Genomic DNA, 12,979 nt, shown 5'->3' with positions numbered 1-12,979 from the left:
AGTCAGGGGAAACAGAAGATAGTCCCCATCCTCTACCAGAAGTAGGCGATCTTGCTAGTTCTCATCTGGATTCTGAACTGGCTGTAGGTCTATGGGCCTTCTGAGAGCAGGGATGAAGACCATTTGAGACAGCCTCTTGGATTTGTTTTTGTTTTCCCAGGAATGTCATTCAGTATGTCTGTGTATATTCGGTTTGTGCTTTTTGTACTGTCATGCAATTTTTTCTTTAATTCCTAGGATGAGACTGGCAGAAAGCATGCCACTGGTCCTGGTCCTGAATCCTTTTAAGGCCTCTTTTTCTGCCTTGTCACAGAAGACTTGGGTTTGGTTGTTTGTCCCTGAAAACTAACCATCTTTTGCAGGAATGAAAGGCCCACCTATGGCCTGAGGAGAGGACTTTCCATTTGCCCATCATTAATATAGTGAAGGTTTAGTTTATAAGACCTGGGGCTATCTGGACTAAATGCCATATATCACCATGTGGGAGTACCTGGTTGAGAAGTTCCCTGTTTAGATGAGACCCTCTCTTATGGGCCTTGTTGCTCCCCACCAGTCTTCTTCTAAAGGAGGGTCAGCCTCAACCCCCTGCCTTGCTACCAGTTTCTGCTCCCAAGAAGGATCTCCCTACCCTTCATTATGTTCCTGCTCCTCCCACTGCTGCCCCTGCTCCTCCCACTGCTGCCCCTGACCAACCAGCACAGGCGGAGAGAGGAGTATCCCCTGACTCCCCTGACTATCCTGAATCCACTTGGAGTCCACCTCACACTTGAGCCTGTACTGCCTAGAAGGCTGATTCTACTATGCAGTCTTAATTCTCTGGGTTACAGGACCACCAAGATGTTCAGGAGATACAGTTCATGACATATGTGCCAATGATAATCTTTACAATTGGAAGTTGCCAAACTCCCTGTTTTTTTTTTTTTTTTTCTTTCAGAAAGACCATCAGCTCTCACAAGCCTTATAGATTCAATCATCCTGACTCATTTGACCACCTGTAATGACTGTCATCAACTTCTCCAGCTTCTCTTCATGACAGAGGAGAGGGCATAGCTCAGAAATTGTTTCCTGGAGTAAAAGAGTATGTTTATGAGGCATCTGCCCCGATCCTCATGAGATACGACCTTGCTGATCTGAACCCACAGACACGGTGAAACTGGCATTTGACAAAATTGTTATATGGACAGAATGTTATAATCAACCCTCAATGTGGTTTAATATTTCCAATAATATGCAAATTATTGATTGGGCTGAGAATCAATCAAACATTAGACAAAAGAGATGCCCATAGGTCTTTGGCAATCAAATTCAGGTCATTTCCAATGGCATATTTGGAAGTTAGCTACAGCTCTCTATGAAGTTATGTTTGCAGTAGACAAAATAGGGACAGGATTTGGATTTTGAACAAACCTTAGTGCATGTGTTAAGGCTCCTAATCTTTTATTAATTGGTCATGTTAAAATTACTTTTGTTTCTTCTACAGAATTTAATGTAAGTTGTATTGACTGTACACTTTCTAATTGTGTTAGTGTATTGAAATCTGGGACTTCTGTTGTTGTGGTTTATCAACCAGCTTTTGTTTTGTTGCCTATATATTTGACAGTACCTTAGTATTCTGAAAAAGGCTTACAAATATTGGAAGGAATGAGTCAGGCTTTAAGTAGAAGCAAGAGAGTAGTGGGTTTGATTATTGTTGGTATAGCAACTTTGATTGCATTAATACACCACTGCTTCTGCAATTTGTTTGATGCAAAAAGTTAAGACAGTTACTTTTGTTAATCATTTAGCAGGGAATGTTACTAATGCTCTTAGTATACAAGAAGATTTAGATAGGCATTTGGAACAATGAAGTGATGTTCTTTATGATTCAATTAAAATTATTGGAGAGGAGTTTCAGTGTTTAAGAGTAAGAAGCCATTTTGAGTTTGATGCTAAATATCAATGGATTTGTGGCACCTCTAAAATTAACAGTGTCAGTTACTATAATCGGGAGAAAATTCAAAGACACTTGCAGGGTATCTGGCATAATTCTAATACTTCTCTGGATGTTTTAACTTTGCATACAAAAATTATGAATATAAAGAATGCTGTTCCACTGAGTTTTAATGCTGTGGATATTGCTGATAAAATTATTAATGACTTAAGGCCAGTATTTCTGTCTTGGTCAAGCTTCAAAAATGGCTTATATAGTTTGATCATATTGGCCTTCCTTGTCCTAGGGATACTTTTATTCTTGTCGTTTTAATAAAACTTGCCTTTTCAACATCAACATGTTGGCAGCCAAAATACATGGCTTGAAACTTAAAATGGATCCCCAGAAAGAGCCACTAAGGATTGGTAAGATTTGCACAGGGTCTTACCAACCTAAGACAGATGTGCATTACCTTGAATGATGCAATTCAAAGACAGGTACGGAAGATACTCTTGTCAAAACAACTTAAGCAGTCTTGTTTATGTAATAAAAATGGGAGTATGTGGAGAGCTCTTGGTGACATTTGAAGGAAATTGGTAAGAATACTTGATGTTGAGCTAGGACAAGGAAGTAGGCTCAAGATAAACACAGCTGAGGAATGTATTCCTTGTGTCTTGATTGTCTTGATAAATCCCTGGATTCGATGATCATAGAACTGTTTTTATTCTTTCTTTGTTCCTTGACCAAGAACTAACCCTATTCTTTGCATGTACTTAGAACAGTATAAAGGTATAAAAGTGAAGGAGGAAAATTACTGGCCACCTGAACTCTTCACCCCAGAGTCCAACCCCTCCCAACTGAAGACCTGAACTCTTCGCCCCAGAGTCCTACCCCTCCTAACTGAGGACTGTTCCAAGAACATTTTTGAGATAAGGGCCTCCTGGAACAACCCCAGAATGTTCCAATAGATCAGGTACATTGCCAAAATATAGGACACGACCCCTTGGTTACGTAAAACCCTTGGCAAAACCCCTCAGTTAAGCAAACTTGTACTTTTCCCTGCCCCACTCCTCCACTTGGCTTTTTCCTATATAAGCCTGTAAAAAATTTGGGTCGTGGTCGATTCTCCTCTACACCATGCCTGGTGTATGAGTTTCGACCCCAGAGCTCTGGTTTATGTGCTTTTTATGTGCTTTCTTGTTGTTGCTTAATTAAATCTTACTCTCTACATCTTAAGTTCAGTCTCAGTGTCTTCTTGGGTACGGGGCTGTCCCGAGGCTTGAGTGAGGGTCTGCCCTCCGGGGGTCTTTCAAAAGCAGCATGGGAAGAAATTAACTTGCTTAAGTGCTTGCTGGAGTCATGCTATAGTGTTGTCTAACTGCCCTTTTCCTTTCAATATTACTCCCTCCCTCAAGTCCTGGTTGACTGACTGGTTGGGCTTGGTCACCTTTCTACTTATTTGCTGAATTTATTTAATAAGACTAATGGATTTTTGTGTATGAAATCACTAGAATTTTCTTCATATAACAAATGGTCAACATTTCTTCCTAGTGCATGGATTATTTTTATTTTCTTACTTCCCTAATTTATCTTGTGTGGTATTTCAGTGGCCCTGTTGAAGTAGATGTGACCTTGTTGGAGTAGGTGTGTCACTGTGGATGTGGGCTTTAAGATCCTTATGCTAGCTTCCCAGAAGTCAGTCTTCTCCTAGCAGTCTTCAGATGAAGATGTAGAACTCTCAACTCCTCCAGCTCTATGTCTGCCTGGACACTGCCAAGCTCCTTCCTTGATAAAATGGACTTAACCTCTCAACCTGTAATCCAGCCACAATTAAATGTTATCCTTACAAAAGTTGCCTTGGTCATGGTGTCTGTTCACAGCAGTAAAACCCTAAGACAGAAGGGTTCAATCTTCTACACTTGCTTGCACTTACTTGACAGCACATCTATCTATTGAAGCCCCCTTCTTCAGGATTCCAGCTTATATGGAAGACCATCTGAAACACCTAGTCTTATGCAACTGAGCAACTACTAGATTCTTGTACTTCCCATTCATAGCTAGCCATTATTAGGTTAGTTGAACTGTAAGTCATTCCAATAAATTCATTTAATATTTAGAAATATTGCACAAGTTCTGTTACTCTACAGAGCACTGACTAATACACTAACCAATATCACCTCGAGAAGCAGATGTTCACCAACTGAACAACTTCCTGCCAGGAACCCTCTTCTTCCATGAGACAACTGTGTCATCAAAAGTTCCCAGTAGGGCATACTTCATGCTTTTTAGCAAATGTAAAATGAGTAAATTGCATGTGATAAAAGTTTTCCCTGGATTAAAAATTAACTTTGATGTCAAAATAAAACCCTAGGATTTAATTTATCATAAAAGCTATATTCTCACATAGAATCTAATGGACCAAAACAGATAAAGCAATTAAATGGAAAATGGTATGAATTAATCTTATTTAAAGAGGCAGTCAAGATAGAATTCATATTTTCAGAGGTACAGTAAATAGTGAGTAGGGCGAGCTTTCCCCACTCAGCTACTAATTCTGCAATTTAAAATAATAAAAACATTGTAAGTCCTAATTTACTCACTTTTTAATTTTAACATGCCTCTCAAACATTATTGCTTGCAGCATTTTTTTTCTCAAAATATTTTTTTTTTTATCTGTTATTGCTGAACTTTGTTGGTAATTGTGTGCTTAGTAACTAAAGTAAAAACATGTTAATACTCAGACAAAAGTTCATGTTTAAGCACTGTACTTCTAGAGTATTTTATCCAACAACCTTCCTCTGCAATAGTTTTCTTGAGGGTCAACTAGGGAGAACCCCAACATGAGTCTACCAATAAGAACAATGTTTAGAAGCCTTTGCCATGCCAGGGACCACTGTGCCTTACAGTGCCCAAGTTTTGACACTTGGCATTTATGTTCCTGTTTTATTGACTCTGTGGCTAGATTGTCTGGTTGATAACATCATGGGCCAAAGGCAGAACTCCCAGGCTCTCATTCTAGTCCCAGCTTTATCTGAAAAGTGAAGATTTTAACTTTATGTCAATTTTTGTCCTAATTAAATCAGAGTCCACAACAAATATTAATACATGATAGCTATTATAACATGGTTTTCCATGTATATTTTAATTGCTTCTTGTATTTTTGAAATTATAACTCCATTAATTCCCTTACTCATTCTCCCATTCTTCCTCCAAACAATTCTTGCTCTTTTCCTCCAAAGAAAATATGTCTTTGCTCTTTTACAAATTCATGGCCTCTTCTTTCATGAAGTGTGTGTGTGTGTGTGTGTGTGTGTGTGTGTGTGTGTGTGTGTGTGTATTAAGGGAATTTAGTGTCATCACATACAGTCTAGTTCAACTAACCCAACAATGGCCAGCTGTGAATGGGAAATCCAAGAATCTAGTAGTTGCTCCGTCTCAAGAGCCTAGGCCTGAGGCTTGCAAAGTTTTCCACTGGCAAATGCAATTAATAAAAATGTTAGTGTCATTAAAGCAATCTTTCTCTTCCACTTAGATAGAAAGCTGTGTCATGAGAGAGCATATCTATCTCTTCTTAGTCATATTGTCCTCTCTCTATTCCTTCTTTCCCATAGTCTTTGCCTTCCTCCATTGTAACAGATCTTTTCTCCCTAAATGGCAGTCATGCAGAAGGTTCAAGTCCTCTGTAGTCAGAGTCACCCATGGGTATATGGCACCTGACAATTGCCTTCCTGTCTCTCTGCTACTCTACTCAATAGGGGCTCACTTTCTCCCTCAGCTCAATGACCTAATTACTTTCAGCCACACTGCGGAGGGTGTAGCACTGTTGCCAGTTTGTGTGCCCTTGGGATACATTGCACTCCCCACTCTTGTGTAACACCACCCACCATTCAAGAAGCTATGCAAGTACAGACTAAGTGAACAAAGCTTTCTCTCTACCTTGCCTCTCTTGAGGTTTCTTTTGTTAGGAACTGCAGAGTAATTAGAAAGGGTCAACTTGCTAGTCCGTGCTGGTTTGTCTCCCCTAGTATATTTTAAGAGGCTTCGGGGATAGATTCCATTTATGCCTAATAACGTAAGCTTGCCGCCCTGTGTCATGATGTTATTGTTTAATTTGTTAGCACTGTTATTTTTCCTTAATTGAAATCTTTGCCTTTCTTCCTCCTTCGTACTCCCTCTCCCATTGTATATCTGTGGCTGATGATAATGTCTCCTTTCACACACACAAAAAAATTATTTATTGAAATGAGCTCTTGTAAGTTTTTACTATCCACATATATTGTCTTCATAGTTACTCCTTGGAGTCATATTAAGTTAATGGAATTTCAAAATTAACACTATGGATAAATAGCTAGTTATCTAAAGTCAAATTAGTGTATATAGCAAATTCCACTTTATAATCAGTTGTGTTTCGGCTGTGAGATTTAGCATAGTGTTTAACGGTGGTGAATAAAAGAAGCTCAATGATTATAAGAGAACAATTGGCTTCATTTTTTTTCACGAAAATGGGTGGAAATCTACAAGATTGTACTGAAGAGTTATTTTCAATGCACCTAAGCCAAAAAGTACTATAAATTTAGCTCCTACTTGTGACAGAAAAATGACTAAACTAATGAGAATCATGGATTATCTCTGAAAATAAATGCTTAATGTTTATCTGTAGAGTGAAATAAATAATATAAACTTGTTCAGATTGTCAGGCAATATCATCAAAATAGACTTGTCTGCTTGAATCACAGAAGACCTAACACACATAAGTCATTCAAATATTTAACAGTTAATTATTTTTTATTTGGAATAAAAATTATTGACTTCAATATAAACTCTCATGTTGAATATAAGTTTATCAACAATAGACTAGATTAAAATTAGTAAGAGAGTTAAATTTATGAAACTTTGATCATAATAGATATGATTATCATATCTGAGGTAACTATAACCATCTCACTAACCTTGAAGTCCCATTATTTTTATTTCTAAAATGTAATAGTATCTTCAGTTATTCTTTGAGGATTTTATGCAGTATATTTTGATAGTACATTGCACTTTCTAAACTCTTTCTAGAGTCTCTCCCAACTTCATGATCTTTTTCATTCTTTAAAAAGAAAGGAGAACAATGAACCTTTGAGTCCAGTTTGTGTTGGGTGAATACTCCTGAATGTGGGACTTTCTTTGGAGAGTGGATAAAATGTCTATTGTAATTTCATTGAAGAAAACTAATTATATGTCACCTAGCAGTAATCAAATTCCAAATGTTCCTTATCTAGGTGTAGAACTTTGGGCCAGTTCCCCATGCTTGGACTCTTATGAGTTGAGCTTCTTCAGCTCCAATCATGGTCTCAAAGACTCTCTGAACTCATGTGTGCATCCACATTTTTGTGTCTAGACCCAAAGCCTTATTCTATGCATAATACCATCATTCTCACAAATTTAAAACAATTTTTTGACTTGCACATATTTATCTGAGTCATTTTTAACCTGGCCATCAGAAGAATGGTGAAGAGAAAGGGGTGTAGAAGCTTTTAACAATGGTGTAATTGACATTTCATGAGGTTACGTGTCATAAAGCTGCTCAGATATAGACCAAAGAAGTACATGTTTTCTACTTGGAAAACCAAACCAAGAGGCCAGGTTGATAAGAATAGAAAAACGGTGCAGGTACCCAAAATGGTTGGATTATGTAGGGAAGGGAAGACCAGCCCCTGGGCTGGAAAATTTAGGGTAGTGTGTAGGAGTATGTCAGCCAAAAGCATCCTGTAACAGGTAGGGACTGAGAGATGCTAGAGGAATCTGATTGCCAGATCTGCTTTGGTACATTAAATAGGTATTTCAGCCATTTATCCTGGGCATAGCAATAAAGTTTTAACAGAATGTTCATAAAGCATCTAAAATCTGTAAAATTTGTTTCATCCTTGCCTCCAAACCATAGTTATAGGAGGTGTTTTCATTGGGAAGACAACATAGCTGGGTTTTCACACAGTTACACTTTGGCCCTGCATTACCAAGTGTCTGATACCTGTCTGGGTTACATGTTATACAACATAGCACATTCCAAGTTGTGACCTTAGCTCACTATGATGATGACTGTTATAGGGATAGTGTGCTTTCTCAGGTGACCTAGAGGAGTTAAGATGGAGGAATGAAAGAATCCAGAGGTTATGTGACACTCAAATATAACAAAGTATCATCACAAGACTATGACTTCAGTATGCTAGTTAATCAAGCAAAGTCTCCAAGTCCATGCTGGCTAATTTTCCTGCACTGGAGTCCTTGCTAAATCCAACTTTCAGGACATGTTATTCTCTGTGACCAATGATGTGATCACTGCCTTCCTTGTTGTTTATTCATTATATATATATACATATATATATATATGTATATATATATATATATACTTTCAAACAATGACTAAAAGATGTATATTTTATGAAGATGTATATATGTGTCTCTAAAGGAAATCCAAAGATATATAATATCTGTGCACTGATAGACATCATGATTTATGAAAGCAAACAATTAAATTGAGCAGGGCAATATAATAACATATAGCTAGGAGTTAGAATAATATGCTAAGAAGGATCTATGCCACAGGACTTTGGATGAAGATCAGTTAAAATATGAGGACTGCCTCAAAGCAGAGATAAGAACTGACAGGAGCTTGCAGAATGGAAGATGAGCATTCTGCTAATGACAAAAATTACGAAAAAAAGACATATGGATGGTGACATGTGGTAGGACACTTGAAGAACTCTTATGAAATTTAGCCGAGCTGAAATATGCTTGCCAGGAAGTTAGAGAGACTACAGGGCAGGAAATCAATGTATGGTCATCTGTGATTATTTACCATTGTGTAGCTATAAACACTTTCCTTGAGCAGGGCAGTAGAGAGGTATAACACTTCTCATTGCTAATGGTAGTGTTGTACCAGAGGGGAAATGGATGTCTACTTTTTTTCCTGTATTAATTGAGTCAATGAAATCAAATACTATTTACATAAAAATGACATTTACCTGCTGTAAAAAATGACTATGCTGCCTATCAGAAATGTGAAATAGCTAAAGAATGGGAATGAGAGGTATCCATTCTGAGATCTGATGGCATATGAGGATGAAAAGTGTTCCTTATGAAGAGATGGTAGTCCATGGTTATAAATGTCCTTTCTGAGGGGCTGACAGTCCATGGGAATGAGAGGTGTTCTGTCTGAAGACTATACCTGTATGTGAACATGATGCTCTGTCAATGACAAGTCAATGGAATCATTCTAGAACCCTAACTGTAATTCGAATGTGTAAAATAATATTGCAATTCTCCTACTCACAAACAATTCTCCTTTTAAACAATGACTTAAATATGTATGTTTTATAAAGATGTATATTTTATTCCATGAGGCAGGGGATGGACGAACTCAATCCCAGAGAAGAGGGCCGTGGTAGTGACAATCATGAAATTAGGAGCACTACTGTGCTTGTCTCTGAAGCCTGAATATTTGACAACAGTGCTATAATTTGCTGATGGCTTTAGTTTAATTCAGTTATAAAATTATGTTTATTAGGAGAAGAAATAGCAACGTGAAACTGTTTCCAAGCACAGATATGTCTTTCTTCCCACCTGTGGTAGACTGTTGGAAGGTGAGTCAACTACAAATAGTCTTAGTATGCCATCTACTTTAGTCCCTGACTTATAGAACATGGATGAGAAACAATCCTAATTCAGGGATGCATGACCTCATTCCTTCTAAATATGAGCAAATGCCTGGTCTCATGTGTAAAAGAGTCTGAGAAACCTCTGTACCATGGAATAAAAGTAACACCAGACATGTGAAACAAAAATAGGTAGTATAATTATTATGATACACATTGATTTATAAGGTTTCTCCATTCTGATTGAAATGTAAGCAGCATTACATATTCACTTACATGTAACATAAAGTGAGTTATATTTCCAACAGTTGATTCCCCCTTTGCTGTCTCTTTAACATTCTCATTTTAAAAACATGAAAGTGATTTCCTAAAAAAAAAAAAATTTACTCTGTAAAGAAATCTAGCTTTATTAACACCTTAAGGCTTATCTTATTCTTTGTATTATTGTTGCCTTTAATGACATAGTATAATTAGTGGCACATGCTGTGTGTCTAGTTTTAGTGATACATGATTTTATCTGTAAGAGTTTCCTTTCAGATAAATATTCAGAAAAGGGACTAACTAGATAACATGATATACATTTTTCCACATCTTGATGGATATAGCAAATAAGCCTTTAAGTTGACTTTACCAATTTGTAAGTAAAAAGTAAAGAATTTATAGAAGCTATGGTTTTCCTGAATATTCCTCAAACTGTGTAATAACTATACTTTAACTATTTGTGTATTTTTCAATCTGATCTTAAAATGATGTTTTCTGGTTGGGTTTTAATTTTTTCTCTCTTTAATTTTACTCTGAGCTTCATTAACAATAGAATTTGTATAAGCCTACTATGTGCTCATTTACCCATGCCCTTCAAAATGTGAACCCTTGGACTAGAAAAGGCTTTTTCAAATTCACAAAAATGATTCCGCTGAGCACCTGATGCTTTATATTTCTCAAAATCAAAAATACATTTAAAAACATAGTTTTGACACCCACCTTTATAGAAATTACTTGAGGGACTCAAAATGAGGATTTAAAAATTCAAGAATAACCTAGGCTTCATTTCAATATTTGAGAGAGAGAGAGAGAGAGGAGTTGAAGAAGAAAGAAGAGAAGAAGAAAAGGAAGAGGAAGAGGGAGAAGAGGAAGAATAAGAAGGGAGAAAGGAAAAAAGAGAAAAGGAAAAGAAAGGCGCTTCTGTGATACAGGTCACTGGAATCCCTGAGCATCTCAACCTATGTCTTCACTCTCTTGCTTTCTCTTCAGTGCTTGGGAATACCTTATTTATCAGTTTGTGTTTTCCTATTAGGGTACAAGCTGCTCAGCTATGACAAAAATTGCACTTCATTTTTTCTAAATGTATAATTATCTTCCTCAATATCATTTATTGAATAATCAATCATTTCTCCTTATAGTAGAAATGCTATATTTTCATCTGTGTAATTTCCTTGAATTCCTGAGGCAATTTCTTAATTTATACCTCTTTCCAGGCAGTTAGATACATATTCTGAGATATAAGTCCATTTTTCAAGTTACTATAATTTTAGTCTCATTCACTACCTGATGGAGTATGGCTTCTCTCATAACTCCTTAAGAGCATCTTTGACAAATCATTTGTACCATTAAATAAATTTTTAATGATCAATATGCATTACAGAAAGCAATAATAGAGGAAATCAGAGTCCAAAATGAAAAATATGTACTTCAAAAATTAAAAAATAGATGTTATCATTATGTAAAGTTAAACCTCCACTTGCCAAATTATAGAGAGAAAATGTTGAGTAATATGTAAAGTAATATTTATTTATCAAAAGAGAAAAACCAGAAGTATCATAAGAATGCAAAGCAAAGCAATCATTAAACATAAAGATAACTTGTGTAGAAGAAAATAATTCATTTAGCCAATACAGTTAAATAGAAATTTATATAGCTTATTAAATTTATATTGCTTAATAATGGTTAAGAAAGGCCTGTTTCCTCACAATGCTGAATTTTGAGTGAAACCTGTCTAGAAAGAAAGGAAATGAAAAAATTTTCCTACTCATCCCACCCTGCACAGATTCCTTGACAGTTCTCTTGTTTACCTAAGACTTCAATACAAAACCAGCCTCAGAGTTCAGCTCTAACCACTCCTGGAATATAGACTGGCCTCAGTCTACAGCATTCATCTGTTTTCTCTTCCATCACTCTTCCGTATTTTACCACATTTGTATTCTGGAATTTCTACCTTGTTTCCCTTCTCTCACACTAACACAGAGTGCATTGAGGAGACCCTCTGGACTGCTCCAGCCTTTCTTGTTCCTACAGAAATCTCCTTTCCTACCTTGTGGTTCTGAGAAAACCTCATTAACACATGATTTCTTTGCTGTCCTGCCATTCTCTTATATGTTCTGTTCCTCTTTGAATCTTCTTTTCTTTCACAATGGGTTGTAGCAAATTTTTTTGCAAGCTAGATTCGGAATGATTAGCAATCCATAAAGTGAGATATATTCTACAACCCCCCTCCCCCTTCTGCTCCTGGAGTTACTGTCATGTTCCTGCAGCAGTGAAACCACAGATAAGAAATGTTAGTAAAAACCAGTTAGGTTTTTTAAATGCTTTGAAAAGCCTCCAAGATTGCCTCCAGCATAGACAAAAGATACAGTCAGCAGAAAGCACAGTGGTCATATTTGGCTTTGTAAAGATCTCACCTTTATTTGTTTGATCCTGGAGCTCTTAAATATTCTTTTCAAAATAGGTGAGCCTCCAAAACTTTGACTTTTCAGGAAAAGACACCTGAACTTGTTCACATTGGCTTCCCAGCTAGGTAAGGTGAATGCTACACCCACAGGTCACGAGTTTATGTAGATTGGGAGATGTTACTGTTGGACACCAAATCTGGGTCCACTGAAAGAGCAATACATGCTTCTAAGAGCTGAGTCATCACCCCTAAAACAGATACCTGGTGGCAAATGTCAAATACGCCAAATGTCTAGATTGATTTGGGGAAGCAAACAGTAGTCACAATGCAGATTTTCTTTCTTCTTTCCTTTCTGTACAAACTTCTTTCTTCTCCCAATATTCTTTTTTTCTTCCTCACTTGTCTTCCTTCTCTCTCTCCCTTCCCCCTTCCTCCCTCCATCTCTTCTTCTTCATTTCACACTCTGTAGCCCCTTCCTTTCTCTCCTTCTTCACTGTCTTGATAGCATCCCTGATCCTTTCTCATGCTCTCTTTCCCACCTTCCCTCCCCCACTTCATTTCTACCGTTTTCCCTTTCTCCTTTTTATTAACTTTGGTCTCTCTGCTTGCTTTGTCCAATCCTTGCTCCTTAAATAAAACAGTATCCTTTCCTAACGAGATTCATTCTCTTTAGAATTTTGTGCAGCTGTCTGTGCTCTCCTTGGGCACTGATTTCCCACCGCAGGTTTAGTACAGGGCTGGCCGGCCATCTCTCAGGGAAGTTCCTGT

The sequence above is a fragment of the Mus caroli genome, unplaced genomic scaffold (genome assembly GCF_978045245.1).
Source record: "Mus caroli unplaced genomic scaffold, Mus_caroli_1 scaffold_19, whole genome shotgun sequence".
Lineage (NCBI taxonomy): Eukaryota > Metazoa > Chordata > Mammalia > Rodentia > Muridae > Mus > Mus caroli.
Note: the sequence above shows the minus strand (reverse complement) of the source record.